Genomic DNA, 12,229 nt, shown 5'->3' with positions numbered 1-12,229 from the left:
CTATTTTGTTGCACTATTCTTCAATATGATAGGTGTCAAAATGATGCACAATTTCTTTGCTTCAGTCCATGGAAATGGTGAAAACGACGAGGCTGGTGCAATGGTCAAAAGATCTCTCATACAGGAGAAGTTGAAATCTAACGGGTGGGAGCTGCATAATGCTTCAAGCATTGCTGCATTACTCAATGCAACTCGCAAAAATCAATGCCCACAGACAGGCAAGAAAGTCGATCGTGCTTTCTGGGAGGTCAAGCTTGGTGATGTCGATAGAGTTATAGAGTGGGATTGCAAGCGCATGACAGGGTCTCAATCTTGGCACTGTGTCAATGGCTACAGTCAGACGGATATGCACAAACTAAGGCACAGACTACTCTCTTGCTTTTGTGGTAAGTGCATCAAAGGTCAATGGAGGAGATGTGCCAACAAAGATCATGTGCAGGGGTGGGTATACTTGCAAATACAACCCACAAATACGGATGAAAGTGATGGAGAAGCATCTAGTGAGGATGAGGATGAATATGCCCCCATGTATGCTGGCCACCATGATGACTTGAGTAATGCCTTGATGGTTGGCCAAAACTTTGCAGTGACTGCAGAGGAGGTAGGTGCAGACTTCTACGTCTTGAAATGCACCAACACAAAGCGTGTAGCCAAAACAAAGGAAAAGGATCAATGGCACAACATCATTAAGAAAAAATTGTATGTGGTTGAGGGCCTATTCTATGAGAAGGTAAATGGCCAAGATGATACTTATGTACTTCTAGACAACAAGCCCACTGCTCTAATCTACTCCCATCTGGTGCGATGCATCAGGTTTTCCATGTCCCCGAGGGAAGGTGAGCATAATGCATATGATATGTCAAATGACATATTCGAGTAAAACTATAATAGCACGCCCCCAGAGGAGAACTTGTAAGATTTATCTTTGTAAATTTGACTTTGGCTAGTACTTTTAACAGTAGCTAGTATTCTTTATTTTTTTATTTTAAAAGGAAGGCAGTGAACTATATTGAAGAGAGTAAGGAAGGATTACATCAAAGCTCGGGGGGGGGGGGGGGGGGAATCACCTGACTACTACCCTCTAGAATTACAGCTAATCACCCATGCTGAAAAGCTAGCACTTTTCACAACAGAGTGATAAAAGATGTCTCTTTAAAGACTTGAAAGTACTTCTGAGCACTTGGCTAGTTGACTAGCACTTTACCCGCCCCCCTGAACCACTTTACCAGCCCCTAGAAACGCTTAAAGGTACTTCTGAGCACTTTACCAGCCCTTTGTACCACTTGACCAACTCTTTGGACCACTTAGGACCACCTGACCAACTCTTTTCAGCACTTTATACTACTTGACAAGCATTATGAACCACTTGAGCACACCCTAAACCACTTGGCCAACACTTTATACCACTTGAAAAGCACTCTGAACCACCTGACCAACACTTTGAACCACTTGACCAACCCCTTGGACAACACTTTGTTCCACTTAACCACCATTTATAGCCCCCTGAAAAACTTGACCGGCTCTTTGGACCACTTAGGACCTCCTGACCAACACTTTATACCACTTGACAAGCCCCTTGAACCACTTAACCACCCCCTGAACCACTTGGCCAGCACTTTATACGACTTGACAAGCACTCTAAACCACTTGACAAGCCCCTTGAACCACTTGACTAGCCCCCTGAACCACTTGGCCAGTACTTTATACCACCTGACAAGCACTCTAAACCACCTGACCAGCACTTTGAACCACTTGACCAACCCCATGAGCCACTTGGACATCACTTTGTACTACTTGACCACCACTTAACAACCACCTGAACCACTTGACCAGCTCTTTAGACCACTTTGGACCACCTGACCAGCACTTTATACTACATGACAAGCACTATGAGCCACTTGAGAAACTCTTTGGACCACTTAGGACCACTTGACCAACACTTTGGACCACATGACCAGCACTTTGAAGCACTTTATACTACTTGACAAGCACTATTGACCACTTGACCACCACCCATTTTGAAACACTTGACCACTTAACCAACACTTACACCCAATCTAGTTGACATCAGCAATAACAGTTGACTTGCAAAATTCATAGTATATTCAGGTTTAGATACAAGGACAGTTTGCTTTACAGGGAGTTAGCTTTTTCAAGGAGTAAAGTCAATTAGTTAGTAGATGCTTTGGCCATTCTTGCCGACGTGGCCGCTTATAATTGGTTGCTGAACCTGGCATTTTGGTTGCAAGAATTTTCTGATGTGCCCGTATTTTTCCATGTGCCAGATTCCAGTCCAATTGTGCAAGTTCATCCATCCTGGCATCAAATGGACATTCCCTAACAATCTTGGCTCTGTCAGGAGTCTCAACCCACTGTATTATAAATGAGGCAACATCTTCTTTGAGGAAATTTTCCCACCACCTCTCATTTTGCTTTTCTATTCCAGGCAGAATGACAAAGTTACTAGGATCATTGAAGTACTATTTATAAAGGGAATTAGACTTATTGAGCTTAGGAAAGAGGTGCCAAAAGGTTTCTAGCTTTTTTTTAAACATTTGCTTTGGGGGGTTTCCATATTCCCAATTGCTAACATGGCAGCAGTTTTGTGTCAGGCACTCACTCAGGCAATGCTTGGCCTGAGATAGGCACTACTTGTCCATACCCTTCTCAAGATTGTGGCAGGTGTACAACAACAACCACAAAAAAGTCTCTGGTATCTGACTGAGTCCAAGCAAGAATAATTTTGCATCATTCCGTACATAATAGGTGACAACATCATCCCCCTTTACTTTATCAAAGTACAACGTGTTTAAATCTGGGGCTTGCAATCCTTTGCGCTTATCATGGACACAAGCAAGCACATTGTTGAAGTCTACAATTACTACCGAATCTCTATGGACTGGGAAGAAAGACATTGGTTCATAGCAAGGAAGCTGGCGATCGATGTGCTCTACCTCATCAGTGGGCGGTGGGGGTTTTGAGCCAGCCCACGAAATTTAACTATAGAGCACAAATGGAGAGAAACTAAGGGAGAATACTTAAGCTTATATTTTCGGGAAAAAAGATACAAAGCTGCAATCTAAAAAAGATAGCATGAAAAAAAAAGATACAAAGCTTCAAGAAGCTAAAGCTTCTTTCTTGCTTTGTTTTTTGGGGGGAGTATGCCAATACTCTTTTTGGGGTCCTGGGATAGCTCGTCCTCCATTTGCTTCTTTCTCTTCTTTTGCATTTCCACTGCTACAAATTTCAGGGTTGATTCCAATTTAGTATCCTCTGCCTCAGCTACATTATCCTCCTTATAGGCATTAGTACTTGGGCAGCATATTGTGACCACAATGAGCACGGTGACCATGATTCGGACATGGGAGGAGACAAATATACAAAACTGACATTACCTTGGTTGCTTGTGGATGGAGTTGTCTCAGTCACCACCCTCAATAGTTTTCCCACCTTCAAAGTTCTTGTACTTCAACAGCATGGCGTCAAGGTCAACGACCTTGTCCACATCGTGCATGGACGATGTGGAAGCTTCTTTCTCAATTCTCAAACCCTAAAGTTCCAAATCAACCATCTACTCAATCTAACTATCAAAACTGAGATACAATCTAGAAACTTCTGTAAGCCCCAATATTTACAAGGTGAAATGTCGAGTTTTCTTAATAAATGAATAATTACAAAAAATGATAATCTATCGAGTAGTCAATTTATGTAAGGTGTGTCCAACTTCTAACACTCCCCCCCTCCTTGCTCATGTCATCCCCGACATGGCTGTTGAGCTGCTTCTTCATCTTATGGTTTCGCGCATCTTGAGTAGCGACTCGTATCTTGCATGTAAATCCAGCAGTGTTGGGCCGAATATATCAGTGTTAATGGTGAAGAATCCGGTGTAGAACGCTTCTTCAAAGGCTTGGAGATGATAGGATGGCAGAAACATTATCCTTTGATACAATGCATATATCACCTCCTTGGAAGGCTGACCAGACAGATCATATGCACATCTGTAAGTATCTTGAATGAAGAAGATATTGTCTGTCACCTGGCCCGGTTTTAATGTCTTGAAAACTGCCAAAAGGGTTTTGTAGATCTTCCTCATCATTATGCAAGAAAGGTTAGGCGAGAAAGTGAACAATTTGATGGCACCCGTTAGGGTTTTCGCCATATATTGAACACTTATTCTCTCGCCTGTCTTCGAGCCTGGCAGCTTCGGATAGTTCAGCCAAGTGGGTTGGCTTCTTTGTAGTATCTCCTGGTCCTTCCACGTCTGTATCCTTGGAAGAGGGCAGAAGCTTAGATTATCTCTGATGAGTTTGGGTGCCGCTACCAGATGGATTAGGTACTGTGGGTACTTCGTCAGCAATGCTTTTCTCCACCTGGGCTGGGAGTCGACTATTAACTTGGCCTCTTCAAGCTGAGAGATATCTGTTGTGTAGAGGGGCATTGTTAGCTCTTCTTCAATCCTCTTGTTGATTGTGGCGGCTTCATATTTTAGCAAAGGACATGGGAGAGAGGGCTGTAGCCATTCACGCCGGAGGTTTCTGGCATCGATCTTCTGAATGGTCATGGATTTAAAAACCCTCTGCTCCCATTCCAAGGCTTCCTTGGCTGTTTCTCTGATTTCTGCCTCTATGGCCTTGTGCAGCTTCTCTTCCTCTTCTTGCGTTAGATCTTGTGGCTCTTGAGAGGGTCCTACTAGGATTTCCTCTTGCATGGGTGTGTCCACAAGATCTGCCACATTCTCTAGGTCTATGCCTTCCATGGCTGCCGGCCCTGTGCCTGCCTGCTCTTCTGCCTGCTGTCCTCTCAGCTCTTCTATATGCTTCAGGAGTGTCTGTTTCTCTGCTTCAGCTTCTTCTCCCATGTTCACGAGGAGGTCATTCAATTCGGCGTTTACCTTCTCCGCCTCCTCGAGCTTTCTCTTGATAATTTCTAGCTCATCTTGCATTGCTTTCTGCTCTTCTTCCATGCGTGTTTGCATAACCACGGACCCTTCCTCCATCATCAACCTTTGATTTTTCTCTAAGGTCAACTCTTTCTGAAGCTCTTTCATTTGTTCTTCATAGATCTGGCTTTCTGTAGTGGTGTGAGTCGAGCTAGTAGCTCTGACTCTGGCAGGAGATGCCCATAGTCGCTGGATGGTTTGATCTTTAACTTTAAGCTGGTCCTTGAGCTCAAGGACCTCATCCTGGATAGCCTCCTGGTCTATTTCTGCCTTTTCTTTGGAATTTCTCATGGCCTCAACTTCTTTGGACTCCTCAGCAAGTTGTAGGGTTAGGTTATCCCTTTCCCTCTCTGCATCTGTCAATGACTTGCTGAGTTGTCTATACTCCTCTTTGGCTCCTTGCAGTCTTTGGGCTGCTGCCTAATTTTCTCTTTCCATTTCCTGGCATATTTGCAATGCCTTTGCCAGACTGGCTTGTAGCTCTGCGTCTCTCTCTATTTGTCTTTGGCTTTGCTTTTGTAAAGTTTCAACTTCCAGCTTTATCTGCAGTTCAGTGGCTTTGAGAGTTGCCATTTCACTTTCTGAGGCCATTGACTGGGCTCTTATCTCGTTTATCTTTGTCATCACCACATCCCAATCATTGGTGGGCGGGTGTAGGTCACTGTATCAGTGGCCATCTCCTTTAGCTCTACTAACCGTATGCTTTGCATTTTCTCTTTGTTCCCCGTGCTTGCCAAGTCGAATGTGACTGTGGCCGCCTCTTCTTTTGTGTATTCGGCAGCTAGAAGGTCTAGAAATGTGTTGTATGACTCATTTGTCTCTGTTTGCCCACTTTTAGGCTTAGCCTTTTCCTTTGGTTCCTGCTCCTAGCTTTGCTCTTGCTTGGACTCTTCTTGTTCTTCTGGTTTGTCTTGCTCCTCTTTGTCTTCTTGTGGAGGGCTACAAGGAGGTGGTGAAGGCGGTGGGCTGGACTCAGGACTAGCTGGTGGAGTTGTCGGCTTTTTCTTGAAATCTCTGTCTACCTTGGTCTTCCTTTGTCTCTCTTGGCCCTCCTGCTCTTCTAGCAAGTTCTGTCGGACTGCTCCACTTCCTCTTCTGTAAAGGGCACATGTGGGATATTCTCTATTGTGGCATCAAGAATCTCAAAATTCTTAATGTAATCATCGAATCTGTCTTTGTGCACCCTTCGGGATGATCCCAACATTGCTTCTAGAGACGGCTTCCATAGCTCGTCTAAATCTCCTTTGAGGGCTCTTTTTGCCCTGAAGCTTTCCATCAGCCACTCTAGACGTGCCGCTTTCTGTGATTTCCTCTCTTTTGCTGGCACTTGGGCAGATTCATTCTTTCCTTTCTTGTGCTCTGGCTGCTCTTCTTGCACGGTTTCTAACCTGCGTTTCAAACGGGTCGCCACCCTTGGTGCTTTTGGTTGCTCGTCTTCCTTATCTTCTTTGAGCCTCAGCTAGTCGTTTTGTGATGGAGGGTCGGGCCATCTTCCCTTGGCGTGCAATGCCCCATAAATCACCTTCATGATTACCTCACCCGACACGATGTATGTGGGGTTCTTGTTGCCCATCTTCACCAAATTATCATGTACATAAGCTACATAATTGATGATCTTCGGCTTGCTTTTCTGCATTGCTCAGGTGAATGTCGTGGCAAAATTGCTGCAGGCGGCATCCTGTACTTTTGTGGCCGCTTTGTACACATATGGAAATATTGATTGTACAGCTGCTCATGATTGCCACTTTGGGGTTGGAAATATCTTCAAAGGTATAGTTGGCTTTCTTTTTTCAGTGTACACCTTTACTTTGTCCCTTCTTTTGGTTACACTATCCCCCTTGTTGGAGAGGTCTAGTCCAGCTGCCACTACTCTTTCTGTGATTAGAATCTCAGTGCCGCGCTTGCCCTGCAGATTTGTAACTCCGGCCACTCATCTTCTTTTATTGTTGTCACAAATTCCCATACTCTTTTTATGTCAATACCTGCCGGCACCGCTTCAAAGTAACTGTGGAGATCAATCTTCTCCAGATACTCTGCCATCTTGCTTCTGATGAACTCATTGAGTTCCCACGTAACATTGGTAGCTCTATCGCGTTTCCTTCGGTGTCTTTGAACACGCCTTGGTAAATCTTTAGATCATTGGACTCCAACAGATCTTCTTGGATCCATGTGCTTGTTGGCTTTAGAGTTCCTTCTGGTATGACGAAGGGCTCCACCTCTTCTAGGTAATCTTTTATAGTCATTCTTTTCTTCTTTGCCAGTGACTTTGTGGCTGCCATAGATCCTGTTGCACTCAGTAGTCCGAAGTTAGCGTTTTTTCCATATCAGCTGAGAAAATGAGTTTTACCTATCCAGATGACTTGAAAATTGAAAATAAAGCTTAAAAGGAACTTGTGAAACTGTGCATGTGCTCACAGTGCAATTCTGGCCAAAAATTTTCATTTAGACATCCTACGTGTAAGATGTCTTTTTCATTAGAATTGGGTGATACTTGACATCCTGGTAGTCCTTGGCCTGTACAACATGGCTATGTGCTTGGATTTGGATTTGGGCATAAAAAAGTGGAATTTTGGGCTGATTCAGGCTTTAGGTCACAAATTGGATAGAAAGTCCATAACAGGTAGCAAGTGATGTCCAAGTGGGTTCATTGCACCATGGTATTGGCTCCCATGATGTCACTCTTTGCACAAAAGATCAAAATTATGCTGGAGACATCCTACGTGTAGGATGTCTATTTCATCAAAATGGCCTGGGATTTGTTCTGTGGGTAGTCCTTGGCATATGGAACATGTCCATGCTCTTGGATTTTGATTTGGACAAGAATTGATGCTGGTAAGAGCCTGTGTAGTGTTTTTGGGCTCAAAAAGTGTATCTTGAAGGTGTTGGGGGTCAAAAATGATTAGAATGGCTTCAAACTTGGTATATGAGCTCTTGAAGATGATGTGATTAGATTTGGAATGGACAAACACCCTCTGTAGGCCAAAAATGTCAAATAGACATCCTACGCGTAGAATGTCTACTTCATCAATTTTTTCTTGTGACCACACAGATTGGTTGGTTATGTGCTTGTGAATGTGTTGTGCAAGTTTCATGTGATTTGGACAAGTTTTGGTAGGTCTATGGCCCATTATTGCCTCTATGCCCTAAATTCGCATTTTTCATGCATATGAGGTCGACCATTTTTGGTCCAAATGTGATGAAACTTGATGGCTAGCATGTAAAGGTCATTCAGAAAGTGTGTGTGGTGAGAAATGTTGGGATCTTTGCCCAGAAATTCCCTTGAGACATCCTACGCATAGAATGTCTCGTGATGATTTTTTCATGGAATCTGTCACTAGTGCCTGCCCTTAGTCCCCCTGAGTCCCTTTTAAGCCTAATTTCAACAAAAAAGTCAAATGGATAGAAAGTAACTCCCTGTGTGGATTTCAGAGCCTCCGAGCCATTTTCTGACTTTTGGAGTGCTTTTTGGCGATGAAGTTTCTTGATGTTGGTCTCAATCGCTTCCCGAGCCCTTGGGGATCCTTGCCGTATGATTTTTGTCAACTTTGGCTTCACCGGAGCTTCATTTGGCAATTTGTCGCTCTAGAAGCACCCGTGGTTGCGTTTACATGTCTTCGATGATTTGTGGTGGTCTACCACCATAGGACTTGGTTGTTGATGGTCTAGGAAAGCCGCTCGTGAAGTTTGGTGGCAAATGGACATGCGGTTTGAACGCGAGAGCTATTTGACGCTTTGTGTGTCTGATGTCGTTTCTAAAGTTTAGAGCCGCTTCGGGTCACCTTTTGGTAATGTGGGCTACCTAGACTTGTCGAGCATGTCAAGATGCTTCCTACCGATGAATTTTGGTAGCATTTGGGCACCTTTCCGTCAATTTCCCATTTGGTGGCTGCTTGCGGGATTCTAGGAATTAGGGTTTTTCCCGATGGTTTTCTGCTGCCTTTGGACATCCAAGACTGGTCTCCTATGCTAGGGTAAGCTACCGATGAAGTCTCATTGCTTTTGGGTTAGCCGTTAGGTGGCTGCCTCTACTTGTAGGTCTCTACTGCCCTCTTTGTGTGTGAACCCTACGCTAGTTTTCACGACAAAACGACAAACATGCGCGAAAGCTCAAGGTGGTGAGCCTACCTCTCATGTCTGAAGCCCGTCGGGTAGTCGTGCGCGTCGTAGAAGCTGCTGGAAGTTCCGCTCGCTCTAGGTGGCAAAAGCTCTCTCTCAAATGTCAATAGTGAAAATGAGGTGAAAATTTCTTATAATGGAGGTCCCCGAACCACTTTTCATGAAATTTAACATGTGCTTCCAACTTCTTGTGAGATGCGGTTTAGGCTCAAAAATTTCTTGATTTGGACTCCATTTGCCCTGTTTATCAGAAATTTGGCATTTCGGTCAAAATCTGGCCAAAACACGTTTTCCGCTCTAGTCTCATAATTGCACCCCCACTGTACCATAGGTTGTCCTATAGTCACTGATCATCCCCATATTTTTTGTTTTTCATTACGACCGTTTTTCACCTGCTTTTTGTATTTTTGAAGTCTGCAGAAAATTAGCAAAATTAAAAGGAAAATAGCAAATCAAACCCAGAAAATCCCAAAAAATCATAATAACTCAAAAACATCACCGCAAAACATTATATATACTCACATGCAATTTTTATGGCCAAATTTTCCTGTTTTACCAATATTTTGCCCGAAAAATGACTAATCAAACCCAAAAAATCCCAAAAAATCATAATAGCTCAAAAACATCACCGCAAAACATTATATACACTCACATGCAATTTTTATGGCCAGATTTCCCCGTTTTACCAATATTTTGCCCGAAAAATGGCTATTTCTACTTATATACACACACCTAGGGGCTTGATTTGGCGTTTGGCCCCATATACCTATAGATACATGCTGTATAAGGGCATATGTACTTGGGTTAGTTCAGAAAATTTTGCAATCAAACAACAACCCTTAAAATCGTCGAAAATCATGCCCTTTTTTGCTCTTTCTGCTAATGGTTCCACATTGAGAATGCCTCCCCCCTCCTAGCCGGAGTCCTCCCGGATGACAAGGTATCGCCTCGGAGTATGTGCCGTGCATAGGTTGAAAAATTTGTGCCAATACTTGGCCGATTAACGTGGCCCTAATTTATGCATACTCAGTCAATGCATGGAAAAAGTAATGTTGTGCAAGAGAAGGGTATAAGCAAGATGCTTATTGGCATTCGCCGTCGAGGTTTCCTGTTTTCTTTGCAAGTAACACTTGTAACTCTACTGCTCTCTGTTTAATTGTCTTTCTTGCAAAAGGCAGTAGCTTTGCCGCTACTGTTGATATAGCCATAGTTGTTTTTGTGGAGAGGATTGGCTTAGTCGGAATGGTCGTGGACCGTATTTCTTTTGCTTTCCATTGGTAGCTTGTTTTTGCCGGTTTTTGTAGGTGTTTTGCTACCTCCTTTGTTGTCACTGTTTTGTTGCTGATTGGCATCCACATAAGTCGGTTGTCCTTTTGCAAATGCAGCTGTCTGCCTTTCGATGTTGCTTGTATTGAAGAGAGTTCCTTTTGCTTTTGTTTCGGTATTTAAATGCGATTAACATTTGGGTTATTGCTGAGCATTTTCTTTGGGATCCATATATGTTTTATGCCCTTGGTTTTTGGCTGAACTATCTGCTTTGGTTGAATTCTTTCGTTGCATTGTTTTTGGTCTACCATGTCATTTCTATACTTCCGTATCCATACTTGTTTCCCTTGTTTTGGTAACCTAGATCTTTGCACTACGATCAGTGACTTCGTATGTATGTAGTTAGCATGATTGGCTTTTACTTATTTGTTAGCCTTGGGTATCATGTTGTTCTTTGGTGGAACTTTTGCTTTTGTCTCTTTTTCCAGTGATTGCATTGCTGGCAGCTGATTATTCGGTATTGCTAAGCAAAGGCTATTACTTGTGGTTCTTGTGCATGCTGAATTTTGACTGAATTCGCATTCCAATCTATCTGCACATTGTACTCTTTTTGCCAAGGTTGTCGCAACAACATTGGGTGTTGTGTGCTTTCATCCTCGACTACATAAAATTTGTGTGGGTAAATATATTGATGTACTTGTACATGCAATATAGTCCAGCCCAATGTTTTCAACGAGTGTGATGTACTACTTTCCAGCACTTGAGGAGTAGGATGAAGTTGACCGGTGGACTTGAGCTGTTGGTATAATCCGAAAGAGATCAAATTTTCTTGAGCTCCAGAATCAAGCAATGCCGTCGATTCAACTTGATTGCTCCCCACTTTGACTGCAATTATTGGCTCCACTGTGTCTTCATCCAACGTCGTTAGTCGAATGGCATTGATTCACAATGGTGCTTCACCTTGTTGTTGTTGTCGTAGAAGTCTTCGTTTTGCAATGCGTTCTTTTGCTTCCGCTTGAGCTTCTTCTTCTCATACTCGCTGTTTCTCCTTCATTCGTTGTTTTCCTTAATGGATTTGTTGAAGCATATTCTGTGTTAGTGGTAAATGATATTTCTTCAATCGACATCCACTAATCCAATTGGGCATTTCTTTACTTGCTAATGTATCAAGCTTGACAGCTCTGCTTTGCGATAGATCACTAATCACAAAGGGTCCCATCCCTCGCTTTTTAAGTTTCTTGGCATGTTGCTTCAAAGTATAAACAAGTACATAATCACCTGTTTTGAACTCTTTAGTGCGCACATGCTTGTCAAAAAACTCTTTTTGTCTTCTCTTTTTAGCATAGATCGAAGCTACAGCTCTCAAGCGGAGTTCATCTAGCTTTTCAAGATCATCTATTCTTGAAGAGAGCTCATGCCCTGTCCATTCTAGGCGTTTTGCTACTCGTAGAGTTGGAATTAAAAACTTTATGGGTAGTATAGAATTTAGACCAAACACCATGTTGTACGGTGTCGTTCCTATCGATGTTTTGTAAGCTACCTTGTATGCCCATAGTGTTGAGTGTAGCTGCTGATCCCAATCTATTCTTGTCTCTGACACAGTTTTAGTGAGAACCGTGCATAGTGTTTTATTTGTGACCTCAGCTTGTCCATTTGCCTGTGGATGGTATGGAGCAGATTTCCTATGTATGACCATGAATTCCTCTAGCAGATATTCAATGACTTCATTAAGACAATGTGTTCCACGGTCCACTGACAATTTCTATTGGTAAACCGTATCGTACAAAAACATTCTCATACAAAAATTGTGCAGTGGCCCGTGCATCTGCTTTTTGTGTTGCCTTGGCTTTCGGCCATTTTGTGAGATAGTCCGTAGCCACAATGATATATTGGGTATGGGTGCGATAT

At 43.1% G+C, this 12,229-nt stretch overlaps 1 pseudogene; it reads left to right on the top strand.

The window, feature by feature from the left end:
- The first annotated feature begins 405 nt into the window (after window positions 1-405).
- Window positions 406-916, top strand: LOC147441812 (uncharacterized; annotated as a pseudogene).
- The last annotated feature ends 11,313 nt before the right edge of the window (window positions 917-12,229 follow it).

Source organism: Adiantum capillus-veneris, chromosome 14 (assembly GCF_014529385.1).
Source record: "Adiantum capillus-veneris isolate H3 chromosome 14, ASM1452938v2, whole genome shotgun sequence".
Classification (NCBI taxonomy): domain Eukaryota; kingdom Viridiplantae; phylum Streptophyta; class Polypodiopsida; order Polypodiales; family Pteridaceae; genus Adiantum; species Adiantum capillus-veneris.
This window is presented reverse-complemented; position numbering and strand designations above follow the sequence as displayed.